The 13609-nt window shown below is 45.6% G+C and overlaps 1 pseudogene; it reads right to left on the reverse strand.

The window, feature by feature from the left end:
• The window catches only part of LOC119321685, a 27372-nt pseudogene that overhangs the window by 3902 nt on the left and 9861 nt on the right, over positions 1-13609 (reverse strand).

Raw genomic sequence — 13609 nt, forward strand, 5'->3', positions numbered from 1 at the left:
CTCTCTCTCTCTCTCTCTCTCACACACACACACACACACGAAAGCTCTCAGTCAATTGCACTCGCTCCAACTGAAAGGTCTCTCTAATACATAGTTCCATGGCTTGCCCACCTAACGTCTGGTTTGCATCCATAATTAATTAATGGACATGCCGAACTGGACGCAATCTTATTTTTCCTGAATCGATCAATCACTACTGCGCAAGTTAATATTAATATTAATGACCTACTCCATCTATAAACAAATGTAAGACAAACATCTTACATTTGTTTACAGAGGGAGTACTATCTTGACTTAGACATACGTGCAACATTGCCTTCTCAACTTCGTTGCACGTAGTACAACATATCGCTTGCATTAATATGCATTCAACTTCCGTTTGGTGCTGGGTAATTAATTTGAACACTTTCCCAAAAAAAACTAAATAATAATTTAAACAGAAAAGAAGACCTTAAGAACGAAGATAACTAGCGTAATAATTTTGAAATTAAAGTCACTGTCATAGTATTGTAAAATGGGTAGACTGTAGCTAGTCGGGTATCATGGTACAAATTTGCGTATCATTGTTCCTGAAAATTGGAAGGCAAGTTTTATCGAGGTTTAGTTATTTCAGTTGTTTCTGGTTTTGATAAAATGGACTTTGTTGAATCAAACGTCGCGTCAAATCAATATAAACAGAGAGGGACAAAACCTAACTTTATCGAAAAGCTTAAAACATAGTCAGATCGAGGTTACAAGTATAGATGTGACACTTGAAGTAAAGTAGTAAACCAGCCTGTCCATCTCATTATTGCTGATGGTCCATATGACAGGAGCTGGTTGAATAAGATACTGTTGTGTCTTCCCAAGCGAATGGACCCGGCCAGTGTGTACGTAAACTAGACCCTATTATGTGCATTCACAACCAACTTCTCTAGCGATTTTCTGAATGAACAGGTTGTTCATCTTTGTTACTAGTACATAATAATGCCAATTTTATATTAATCACTTGCGGCGATGGAGTGGTTTACCGAACATATGTTTTGCATCTGATAACTTATGCTGAGCTTTTGGCTGTAATAGACTGTAGTATTTCAGGTTGTCGTTGAACTATGGTGTTGTCAGGTTTTCGCCCCATGGCGTTCATTTCGATGTCGGGCGAACGTAGTGGGTTTCCTGGCAATGCCCGAACTCGCTGCACCTCTTTCCCCTTTCTCCTGTTGGTTTCTCGGAACAATGTATTTCCGTTCATTTGCAATGGAAAGGGGTCATGCCCGGTTCGAAAAGAAAAAAATGTATGGGCTTGCCGACCTGTACAGCTTATTTTTCTTGACTTGGACCAATCACTTCTCCGAAGTTGGCATTCATATTAAAAACGTATGATCTGACCGAGACCTAAGATGCAACATCTTAGGTAGCTTAATTACATCAGATTCAGATCCAGATCCAGATCCAGACAGCAAACTGATGGGCATACAAAATAGAGTCAGTGAAAGGGTGTGTTTGGTTGTATAATTAGAAAAAAAAAGGGTGTGGTTTGGTTGTGCACGGCTTTGTCCTACAATAAGTGAAAGTTCTTCTTTGGAACTATGGTGAACCGTGGTGGTTGCATCCAGCCAGCAAAAAATAGTTGGTGTGTTTTAGGATACGAAGATTCATCACGCAAGAGCATCGGCAAGGCTGAGGAAAAACCACATAAAAGGCATCTCGGTCAGAGGTGTGCCACATTATACTCATGACGAAGATAAGCAAAGAATTATGATTTAATTTTACAGAGAACATATATGGGGACTCCGACTGCCACTTCATCCAACATTGATATGCCAATATCTTGCTCTCTGGTTTTTTTGTGGAAGCGGGGAGGCAGATAGTTGAAGGAAACAGCTGAATTTCAAGTGACGAAGGAAACAGCTGAATTTGACTGCCACCCTGTTCTTGCTCCAGCAGTTTGAGATCCCATGCACAAGACACCTCCGGATTCATCTCCATCTTCAAGCTGAGAAAGGAGCTGAGAGACTGCAAGCCCTCCAGTATATCCAGCTGGGCACACCCTGTGATTTTCAGCTTCTTTACGATCATACATGAATGCAGCTGTACAGACTTCAAACATGGGCCATTACTTAGACTTAACTTTTTGAGGCGGACAAGGCCTCGAGGAGTGAAGGACTGCAAGTTTTCTGGGAGAGGATGGATGCTGAGGTCTTCGAGTGATGGTGGGAGTAATCCAACTTCCACTGTACCATCATCATTTGTTTCACCCATCAACGATGAGACCAGTTTGGGGCAGTCATGAAGCATTAGGTCCGTAAGAGAGGTGAATCCTGCAAAGTCTCTATTATTCCCACAGAACTTCAGATCCAGGATGTTGTGAATCCATAATATCTTGAGAGAACAGAGGAGATTATAAGGCATTTTCAGTTCCGGCTCATCTTGGGGTGAGGCCATCACTGCTGAACCCAAACTGCTGGTCCCTCCCGTTTCTCTAGGTTGACTGATTGATAGAAACTTTATCTGAGGACATCTAGTTAATCGCAACTCCTCAAGGGACTGCGAATGTGAAAGCATTTGCGTTAGACGCGTAAAAAAAGCATTTGAGTTAGCCACCTCCCTGTTACGCCGCATCCTACAATCTCGAGCTGTTTGAGAGATGGAAGAACAAGGCTGCTTGCGGACCTACAGTTTCCCTGGAGAACCTCTGACATAATGTTTGACTTATTCAGATTAGGGCAGTTGAATATAGATAAACATTCTAAAGCGATGAGTTGGCTCAAAGCTTCACTTGAAAGAGAGACCAAATTTGGACAGTCCCCTATAACAAATGATGTTATGCCCCTAAGGTTATGGAATATCAGGATATTGTCATCCAGCACACTCAACTCATTAGATTCGATAGTGAATTGTCTTTCGATCACTCTCATTGTTGGAAGTGTAGGAACTCCCCTGATGGACAACTCAGAAATTAGACCCGAAGGTGGAAGAGGATGTGACACTATCAAACAAGGGCAATCATGGATGGTGAGTCTACGGAGATTCGATGTCCATTCCTTTTGATCTCCTTGGGAAGGTAAAAATTGCAGAGGTGGACAAGTCGTTAGACTACTGCAAAATTCCAGGATTGGCATTCTAATCAACACCAACTTCTCCAGAGAAGGGATTGTTAATTCTCTGACATCATGCAGGTCCATCAACTCCAACTCCTTGAGCGCCCTCATTTCTCTTAGTGGAAGGATTGACCAGTTGCTGCAACATCATACATCAATGTAAGTGTCCAAGAATTTGCAAATGTCTTGAGCAGGAAAAATTAGAGAGAAGAAATTTACTTTATTATATGGGGACACTGCCCGATGGAGAGTTTGTCGAGAGACGTAAACCATGACTTCTGCTCTGCATCGAAAGAAGAATAACTCTGGAAAAGAGTGAAGTCATTCAGTTGAGGGCAGTTCTTGATCATCAAAACCCTTAGACTGGAAGTCAATCCCATTCCATACGAACCAATACATTTTTCCAATTTTGGCATATCAATCAGGGTCAACTCTTCCAATGAAGGAACTGAGATTTCCATCAAATTCAACATCCTGACCAATGTTAGCTTCCTAAGGGAAGGCATTTCAATAGATCGAAGAATTTTCCATTCCCTGCAGTTCTCTAGATGAAGTATTTGCAGTGAGGTAACTGAGAGAGTACTCAAAAGCCAGGTTGGGGAGCTAGCACCACCATAACCTGTTATTTCTAGACTTTTGAGATCCTGATGTGGTCGGAGACCTTCAAACACATCATTTGTTGCCTCTGGTTGAAGGTGCTGGAAATATGCCCTAGAGGCAATGATAAATTAGTTATTATTATATTTTCTTGTTCATGATAATCGTTTATTATCCATGCTATAATTGTATTGAAAGGAAACTCAGATACATGTGTGGGTACATAGACAACACCATGTCCCTAGTAAGCCTCTAGTTGACTAGCTCGTTGATCAACAGATGGTTACGGTTTCCTGACCATGGACACTGGATGTCGTTGATAACGGGATCACATCATTAGGAGAATGATGTGATGGACAAGACCCAATCCTAAGCCTAGCACAAAGATCGTAGCTTGTATGCTAAAGCTTTTCTAATGTCAAGTATAATTTCCTTAGACCATGAGATTGTGCAACTCCTGGATACCGTAGGAATGCTTTGGGTGTACCAAACGTCACAACGTAACTGGGTGGATATAAAGGTGCACTACAGGTATCTCTGAAAGTGTCTGTTCGGTTGGCATGAATCGAGACTGGGATTTGTCACTCCGTGTAAATGGAGAGGTATCTCTGGTCCCACTCGGTAGGACATCATCATAATATGCACAATGTGACCAAGGGGTTGATCACGGGATGATGTGTTACGGAACGAGTAAAGAGACTTGCCGGTAACGAGATTGAACAAGGTATCGGGATACCGACGATCAAATCTCGGGCAAGTACAATACCGCTAGACAAAGGGAATTGTATACGGGATTGATTGAGTCCTTGACATCGTGGTTCATCCATGAGATCATCGTGGAACATGTGGCAGCCAACATGGGTATCCAGATCCCGCTGTTGGTTATTGACCAGAGAACGTCTCGGTCATGTCTGCATGGTTCCCGAAGCCGTAGGGTCTACACACTTAAGGTTCGACGACGCTAGGTTTATAAAGGAAGTTTGTGTTGGAAATATGCCCTAGAGGCAATAATAAAAGTATTATTATTATATTTCCTTGTTCATGATAATTGTCTTTTATTCATGCTATAATTGTATTATCCGGAAATCGTAATACACATGTGAATACATAGACCACAATATGTCCCTAGTGAGCCTCTAGTTGACTAGCTCGTTGATCAACAGATAGTCATGGTTTCCTGACTATGGACATTGGATGTCGTTGATAATGGGATCACATCATTAGGAGAATGATGTGATGGACAAGACCCAATCCTAAGCATAGCACAAGATCGTGTAGTTCGTTTTGCTAGAGCTTTTCCAATGTCAAGTATCTCTTCCTTACACCATGAGATCGTGTAACTCCCGGATACCGTAGGAGTGCTTTGGGTGTACCAAACGTCACAACGTAACTGGGTGACTATAAAGGTGCACTACAGGTATCTCCGAAAGTGTCTGTTGGGTTGACACGGATCGAGACTGGGATTTGTCACCCCGTATGACGGAGAGGTATCACTGGGCCCACTCGGTAGTGCATCATCATAATGAGCTCAAAGTGACCAAGTGTTTGGTCACGGGATCATGCATTACGGTACGAGTAAAGTGACTTGCCGGCAACGAGATTGAACGAGGTATTGGGATATCGACGATCGAATCTCGGGCAAGTAACATACCGTCTGACAAAGGGAATAGTATACTGGGTTGATTGAATCCTCGACATCGTGGTTCATCCGATGATATCATCGAGGAGCATGTGGGAGCCAACATGGGTATCCAGATCCCGTTGTTGGTTATTGCCCGAGAGCCGCCTCGGTCGTGTCTACGTGTCTCCCGAACCCGTAGGGTCTACACACTTAAGGTTCGGTGACGCTAGGGTTGTATGAATATGAGTATGCAGCAAAGCGAATGTTGTTCGGAGTCCCGGATGAGATCCCGGACGTCACGAGGAGTTCCGAAATGGTCCGGAGGTAAAGAATTATATATAGGAAGTGCTGTTTCGGCCATCGGGAGAGTTTCGGGGGTCACCGGTATTGTACCGGGACCACCGGAAGGGTCCCGGGGGTCCACCGGGTGGGGCCACCTATCCCAGAGGGCCCCATGGGCTGAAGTGGGGAGGGGAACCAGCCCATAGTGGGCTGGTGCACCCCCCTTGGCCCAACCCCTGCGCCTAGGGTTGAAACCCTAGGGTGGGGGGGGCGCCCCACTTGCCTTGGGGGGCACTCCACCCCCCTGGCCGCCGCCCCCTTGGGTTTTTCCCATCTGCAGGGGCCGGCGCCCCCCTGGGGGGCTATATAAAGGGAGGGGAGGGAGGGGCAGCCGCACCCCTCAAGCCTTGGCGCCTCCCTCCCCCTGCTACACCTCTTCCTCCTCCCAAAGTAGCTTGGCGAAGCCCTGCCGGAGTTCTGCTGCATCCACCACCACGCCGTCGTGCTGCTGGATCATCATCAACCTCTCCTCCCCCCTTGCTGGATCAAGAAGGAGGAGACGTCATCCGCTCCGTACGTGTGTTGAACACGGAGGTGCTGTCCGTTCAGCACTTGTCATCGGTGATTTGGATCACGGCGAGTACGACTCCATCATCCCCGTTCCATTGAATGCTTCCGCACGCGATCTACAAGTGGTATGTAGATGCAATCACTCTCCCTTAACTCGTTGCTTAGATGAACTCATAGATGGATCTTGGTGAAACCGTAGGAAAAATTTTAATTTTCTGCAACGTTCCCCAACAGTGGCATCATGAGCTAGGTCTATGCGTAGTTCTCTTTTGCACGAGTAGAACACAATTTGTTGTGGGCGTAGATGTTGTCAACTCTCTTGTCGCTACTAGTCTTATCTTGCTTCAGCGGTATTATGGGATGAAGCGGCCCGGACCGACCTTACACGTACGCTTACGTGAGACAGGTTCCACCGACTGACATGCACTAGTTGCATAAGGTGGCTAGCGGGTGTCTGTCTCTCCCACTTTAGTTGGAGCGGATTCGATGAACAGGGTCCTTATGAAGGGTAAATAGAAGTTGACAAATCACGTTGTGGCTTCCACGTAGGTAAGAAAACGTTCTTGCTAGAACCCTATTGCAGCCACGTAAAACTTGCAACAACAATTAGAGGACGTCTAACTTGTTTTTGCAGCAAGTGTTTTGTGATGTGATATGGCCAAAGTTGTGATGAATGATGAATGATATATGTGATGTATGAGATCATGCTCTTGTAATAGGAATCACGACTTGCATGTCGATGAGTATGACAACCGGCAGGAGCCATACGAGTTGTCTTTATTTTTTGTATGACCTGCGTGTCATTGAAGAACGCCATGTAAATTACTTTACTTTATTGCTAAACGCGTTAGCCATAGAAGTAGAAGTAGTCGTTGGCGTGACAACTTCATGAAGACACGATGATGGAGATCATGATGATGGAGATCATGGTGTCATGCCGGTGACAAGATGATCATGGAGCCCCGAAGATGGAGATCAAAGGAGCTATATGATATTGGCCATATCATGTCACTACTATATAATTACATCTGATGTTTATTATGTTTATGCATCTTGTTTACTTAGAACGACGGTAGTAAATAAGATGATCCCTCATAACAATTTCAAGAAAGTGTTCTCCCTAACTGTGCACCGTTGCTAAAGTTCGTCGTTTCGAAGCACCACGTGATGATCGGGTGTGATAGATCCTTACGTTCACATACAACGGGTGTAAGACAGTTTTACACATGCAAAACACTTAGGTTATCTTGACGAGCCTAGCATGTACAGACATGGCCTCGGAACACAAGAGACCGAAAGGTCGAACATGAGTCGTATGGAAGATACGATCAACATGGAGATGTTCACCGACGATGACTAGTCCGTCTCACGTGATGATCGGACACGACCTAGTCGACTCGGATCATGTAACACTTAGATGACTAGAGGGATGTCAAATCTGAGTGGGAGTTCATTAAATAATTTGATTAGATGAACTTTATTATCATGAACAATAGTCTAAAATCTTTGCAAAATGTCTTGTAGATCAAATGGCCAACGCTCATGTCACCATGAACTTCAACGCGTTCCTAGAGAAAACCAAGCTGAAAGATGATGGCAGCAACTATTCGGACTGGGTCCGGAACCTGAGGATCATCCTCATAGCTGCCAAGAAACAATATGTCCTAGAAGCACCGCTAGGTGATGCACCCATCCCAGAGAACTAAGACATTATGAACGCTTGGCAGTCTCGTGCTGATGATTACTCCCTCATTCAGTGTGGCATGCTTTACAGCTTAGAACTGGGGCTCCAAAAGCGTTTTGAGCAACACGGAGCATATGAGATGTTCGAAGAGCTGAAACTAGTTTTCCAAGCTCATGCCCGGGTCAAGAGATATGAAGTCTCCGACAAGTTCTATAGTTGTAAGATGGAGGAAAATAGTTCTGTCAGTGAGCACATACTCAAAATGTCTGGGTTGCACAACCGCCTGTCCTAGCTGGACATCAACCTCCCGGACGAGGCGGTCATTGACAGAATCCTTCAGTCGCTCCCACCGAGCTACAAGAGCTTTGTGATGAACTACAATATGCAGGGAATGGTGAAAACTATTCCTGAAGTATTTTCAATGCTGAAGTCAGCAGAGGTAGAAATCAAGAAGGAGCATCAAGTGTTGATGGTGAATAAAACCACTAAGTTTAAAAAGGGGAAGGGTAAGAAGAACTTCAAGAAGGAAGGCAAGGATGTTGCCGCGCCCGGTAAGCCAGTTGCCGGGAAGAAGTCAAAGAATGGACCCAAGCCTGAGACTGAGTGCTTTTATTACAAAGGGAAGGGTCACTGGAAGCGGAACTGCTCCAAATACTTAGCGGACAAGAAGGCCGGCAACACTAAAGGTATATTTGATATACATGTAATTGATGTGTACCTTACCAGTACTCGTAGTAACTCCTGGGTATTTGATACCGGTGCCGTTGCTCATATATGTAACTCACAGCAGGAGCTGCGGAATAAGCGGAGACTGGCGAAGGACGAGGTGACGATGCGCGTCGGGAATGGTTCCAAGGTCGATGTGATCGCCGTCGGCACGCTACCTCTACATTTACCTACGGGATTAGTTTTAAACCTCAATAATTGTTATTTAGTGCCAAGTTTGAGCATGAACATTGTATCAGGATCTTGTTTAATACGAGATGGCTACTCATTTAAATCCGAGAATAATGGTTGTTCTATTTATATGAGAGAAATGTTTTATGGTCATGCTCCGATGGTCAATGGTTTATTCTTAATGAATCTCAAACGTAATGTTACACATATTCATAGTGTGAATACCAAAAGATGTAAAGTTGATAACGATAGTCCCACATACTTGTGGCACTGCCGCCTTGGTCACATTGGTGTCAAACGCATGAAGAAGCTCCATGCTGATGGACTTTTAGAGTCTCTCGATTATGAATCATTTGACACATGCGAACCATGCCTTATGGGCAAAATGACCAAGACTCCGTTCTCCGGAACAATGGAGCGAGCAACCAACTTATTGGAAATCATACATACCGATGTGTGCGGTCCAATGAGCGTTGAGGCTCGCGGAGGATATCGTTATGTTCTCACTCTCACAGACGACTTGAGTAGATATGGGTATGTCTACTTGATGAAACACAAGTCTGAGACCTTTGAAAAGTTCAAGGAATTTCAGAGTGAGGTAGAGAATCAACGTGACCGAAAACTAAAGTTCTTACGATCGGATCGTGGAGGAGAATATTTAAGTCACGAATTTGGTACACACTTAAGGAAATGTGGAATCATTTCACAACTCACGCCGCCTGGAACACCTCAGCGTAACGGTGTGTCCGAACGTCGTAATCGCACTCTATTGGATATGGTGCGATCTATGATGTCTCTTACTGATTTACCGCTATCATTTTGGGGATACGCTCTAGAGACAGCTACATTCACTTTAAATAGGGCATCGTCTAAATCCATTGAGACGACACCGTATGAATTATGGTTTGGAAAGAAACCTAAGCTGTTGTTTCTAAAAGTTTGGGGATGCGATGCTTATGTCAAGAAACTTCAACCTGAAAAGCTCGAACCCAAGTCGAAAAAATGCGTCTTCATAGGATACCCTAAGGAAACCATTGGGTATACCTTCTACCTTAGATCCGAAGGCAAGATCTTTGTTGCCAAGAATGGATCCTTTCTGGAAAAAGAGTTTCTCTCGAAAGGAGTAAGTGGGAGGAAAGTAGAACTCGATGAAGTACTACCTCTTGAACCGGAAAGTAGTGCAGCTCAGGAAAATGTTCTTGTGGTGCCTACACCAACTAGAGAGGAAATTAATGATGATGATCAAGGTACTTCGGATCAAGTTGCTACTGAACTTCGTAGGTCCACAAGGACACGTTCCGCGCCAGAGTGGTACGGCAACCCTATCTTGGAAATCATGTTGTTAGACAACGGTGAACCTTCGAACTATGAAGAAGCGATGGCGGGCCCAGATTCCAACAAATGGCTTGAAGCCATGCAATCCGAGATAGGATCCATGTATGAAAACAAAGTATGGACATTGACAGACTTGCCCGATGATCGGTGAGCGATAGAAAACAAATGGATCTTTAAGAAGAAGACGGACGCGCATGGTAATGTTACCATCTATAAAGCTCATCTTGTCGCTAAGGGTTATCGGCAAGTTCAAGGGATTGACTACGATGAGACTTTCTCTCCCGTAGTGAAGCTGAAGTCCGTCCGAATCATGTTAGCAATTGCCGCATACTATGATTATGAGATATGGCAGATGGACGTCAAAACGGCATTCCTTAACGGTTATCTTAAGGAAGAGCTGTATATGATGCAGCCGGAAGGTTTTATCGATCCTAAGAATGCTAACAAGGTATGCAAGCTCCAGCGATCCATTTATGGGCTGGTGCAAGCATCTCGGAGTTGGAACATTCGCTTTGATGAGATGATCAAAGCGTTTGGGTTTATGCAGACTTATGGAGAAGCCTGCGTTTACAAGAAAGTGTGTGGGAGCTCTGTAGCATTTCTCATATTATATGTAGATGACATACTTTTGATGGGAAATGATATAGAACTTTTGGACAGCATTAAGGCCTACTTGAATAAGAGTTTTTCAATGAAGGACCTTGGAGAAGCTGCTTACATATTAGGCATCAAAATCTATAGGGATAGATCAAGACGCCTCATAGGTCTTTCACAAAGCACATACCTTGATAAGATTTTGAAGAAGTTCAAAATGGATCAGTCCAAGAAAGGGTTCTTGCCTGTTTTGCAAGGTGTGAAATTGAGCTCGGCTCAATGCCCGACCACGGCAAAAGATAAAGAAGACATGAGTGTCATACCCTATGCCTCAGCCATAGGATCTATTATGTATGCCAAGCTGTGTACCAGACCTGATGTAAACCTTGCCGTAAGTTTGGTAGGAAGGTACCAAAGTAATCCCGGCAAGGAACACTGGACAGCGGTCAAGAATATCCTGAAGTACCTGAAAAGGACAAAGGACATGTTTCTCGTTTATGGAGGTGACGAAGATCTCGTCGTAAAGGGTTACGTCGATGCTAGCTTCGACACAGATCTGGATGACTCAAAGTCACAAACCGGATACGTGTATATGTTGAATGATGGAGCAGTAAGCTGGTGCAGCTGCAAGCAGAGCATCGTGGCGGGATCTACATGTGAAGCAGAGTACATGGCAGCCTCGGAGGCAGCACATGAAGTAATTTGGGTGAAGGAGTTCATCACCGACCTAGGAGTCATACCCAATGCGTCGGAGCCAATCAAACTCTTCTGTGACAACACTGGAGCTATTGCACTTGCCAAGGAGCCCAGGTTTCACAAGAAGACCAGGTTTATAAAGGAAGTTTGTGTTGGAAATATGCCCTAGAGGCAATAATAAAAGTATTATTATTATATTTCCTTATTCATGATAATTGTCTTTTATTCATGCTATAATCGTATTATCCAGAAATCGTAATACACGTGTGAATACATAGACCACAATATGTCCCTAGTGAGCCTCTAGTTGACTAGCTCGTTGATCAACAGATAGTCATGGTTTCCTGACTATGGACATTGGATGTCGTTGATAACGTGATCAAATCATTAGGAGAATGGTGTGATGGACAAGACCCAATCCTGAGCATAACACAAGATCGTGTAGTTCGTTTTGCTAGATCTTTTCCAATGTCAAGTATCTCTTCCTTAGACCATGAGATCGTGTAACTCCCGGATACCGTAGGAGTGCTTTGGGTGTACCAAACGTCACAACGTAACTGGGTGACTATAAAGGTGCACTACAGGTATCTCAGAAAGTGTCTGTTGGGTTGACACGGATCGAGAGTGGGATTTGTCACTCCGTATGACGGAGAGGTATCACTGGGCCCAATCGGTAGTGCATCATCATAATGAGCTCAAAGTGACCAAGTGTTTGGTCACGGGATCATGCATTACGGTACGAGTAAAGTGACTTGCCGGCAACGAGATTAAACGAGGTATTGGGATACCGACGATCGAATCTCGGGCAAGTAACATACCGTCTGACAAACGGAATAGTATACTGGGTTGATTGAATCCTCGACATCGTGGTTCATCCGATGATATCATCGAGGAGCATGTGGGAGCCAACATGGGTATCCAGATACCGCTGTTGGTTATTGCCCGAGAGCCGTCTCGGTCATGTCTACGTGTCTCCCGAACCCGTAGGGTCTACACACTTAAGGTTCGGTGACGCTAGGGTTGTATGAATATGAGTATGCAGCAAACCGAATGTTGTTCGGAGTCCCGGATGAGATCCCGGACGTCATGAGGAGTTCCGAAATGGTCCGGAGGTAAAGAATTATATATAGGAGGTGCTGTTTTGGCCATCGGGAGAGTTTTGGGGGTCACCGGTATTGTACCGGGACCACCGGAAGGGTCCCGGGGGTCCACCGGGTGGGGCCACCTATCCCGGAGGGCCCCATGGGCTGAAGTGGGGAGGGGAACCAGCCCATAGTGGGCTGGTGCACCCCCCTTGGCCCAACCCCTGCGCCTAGGGTTGAAACCCTAGGGTGGGGGGGCGCCCCACTTGCCTTGGGGGGCACTCCACCCCCCTGGCCGCCGCCCCTTGGGTTTTTCCCATCTGCAGGGGCCAGCGCCCCCCCCTGGGGGCCTATATAAAGGGAGGGGATGGAGGGGCAGCCGCACCCCTCAAGCCTTGGCGCCTCCCTCCCCCCACTACACCTCTTCCTCCTCCCAAAGTAGCTTGGCGAAGCCATGCCGGAGTTCTGCTGCATCCACCACCACGCCGTCGTGCTGCTGGATCATCATCAACCTCTCCTTCCCCCTTGCTGGATCAAGAAGGAGGAGACGTCAGCCGCTCCATACGTGTGTTGAACGCGGAGGTGCTGTCCGTTCAGCACTTGTCATCGGTGATTTGGATCACGGCGAGTACGACTCCATCATCCCTGTTCCATTGAACGCTTCCGCACGCGATCTACAAGTGGTATGTAGATGCAATCACTCTCCTTAACTCGTTGCTTAGATGAACTCATAGATGGATCTTGGTGAAACCGTAGGAAAAATTTTAATTTTCGGCAACGTTCCCCAACAGTTTGTATGTGGTTACCGAATGTTGTTCGGAGTCCCGGATAAGATCCCGGACGTCAGGAGGAGTTCCGGAATGGTCCGGAGGTAAAGATTTATATATGGGAAGTCTTGTTTTAGTCGCCGGAAAAGTTTCACGCATTATCGGTATTGTACCGGGAGTGCCGAAAGGGGTCCGGGGGTCCACCAGGGGTCCACCTGCCCCCGGGGGGGGGGCACATGGGCTGTAGGGGTGTGCACCTTGGCCTATATGGGCCGAGGACACCAGCCCCAAGAGTCCCATGCGCCAAGAGATAAGGGAAAGGGAGAGTCCTAAAGGGGGAAGGCACCTCCTAGGTGCCTTGGGGAGGATGGACTCCTCCCTAGCCGCACCCTTCCTTGGAGGAA

This window comes from Triticum dicoccoides, chromosome 6B (genome assembly GCF_002162155.2).
Source record: "Triticum dicoccoides isolate Atlit2015 ecotype Zavitan chromosome 6B, WEW_v2.0, whole genome shotgun sequence".
Classification (NCBI taxonomy): Eukaryota; Viridiplantae; Streptophyta; class Magnoliopsida; order Poales; family Poaceae; genus Triticum; species Triticum dicoccoides.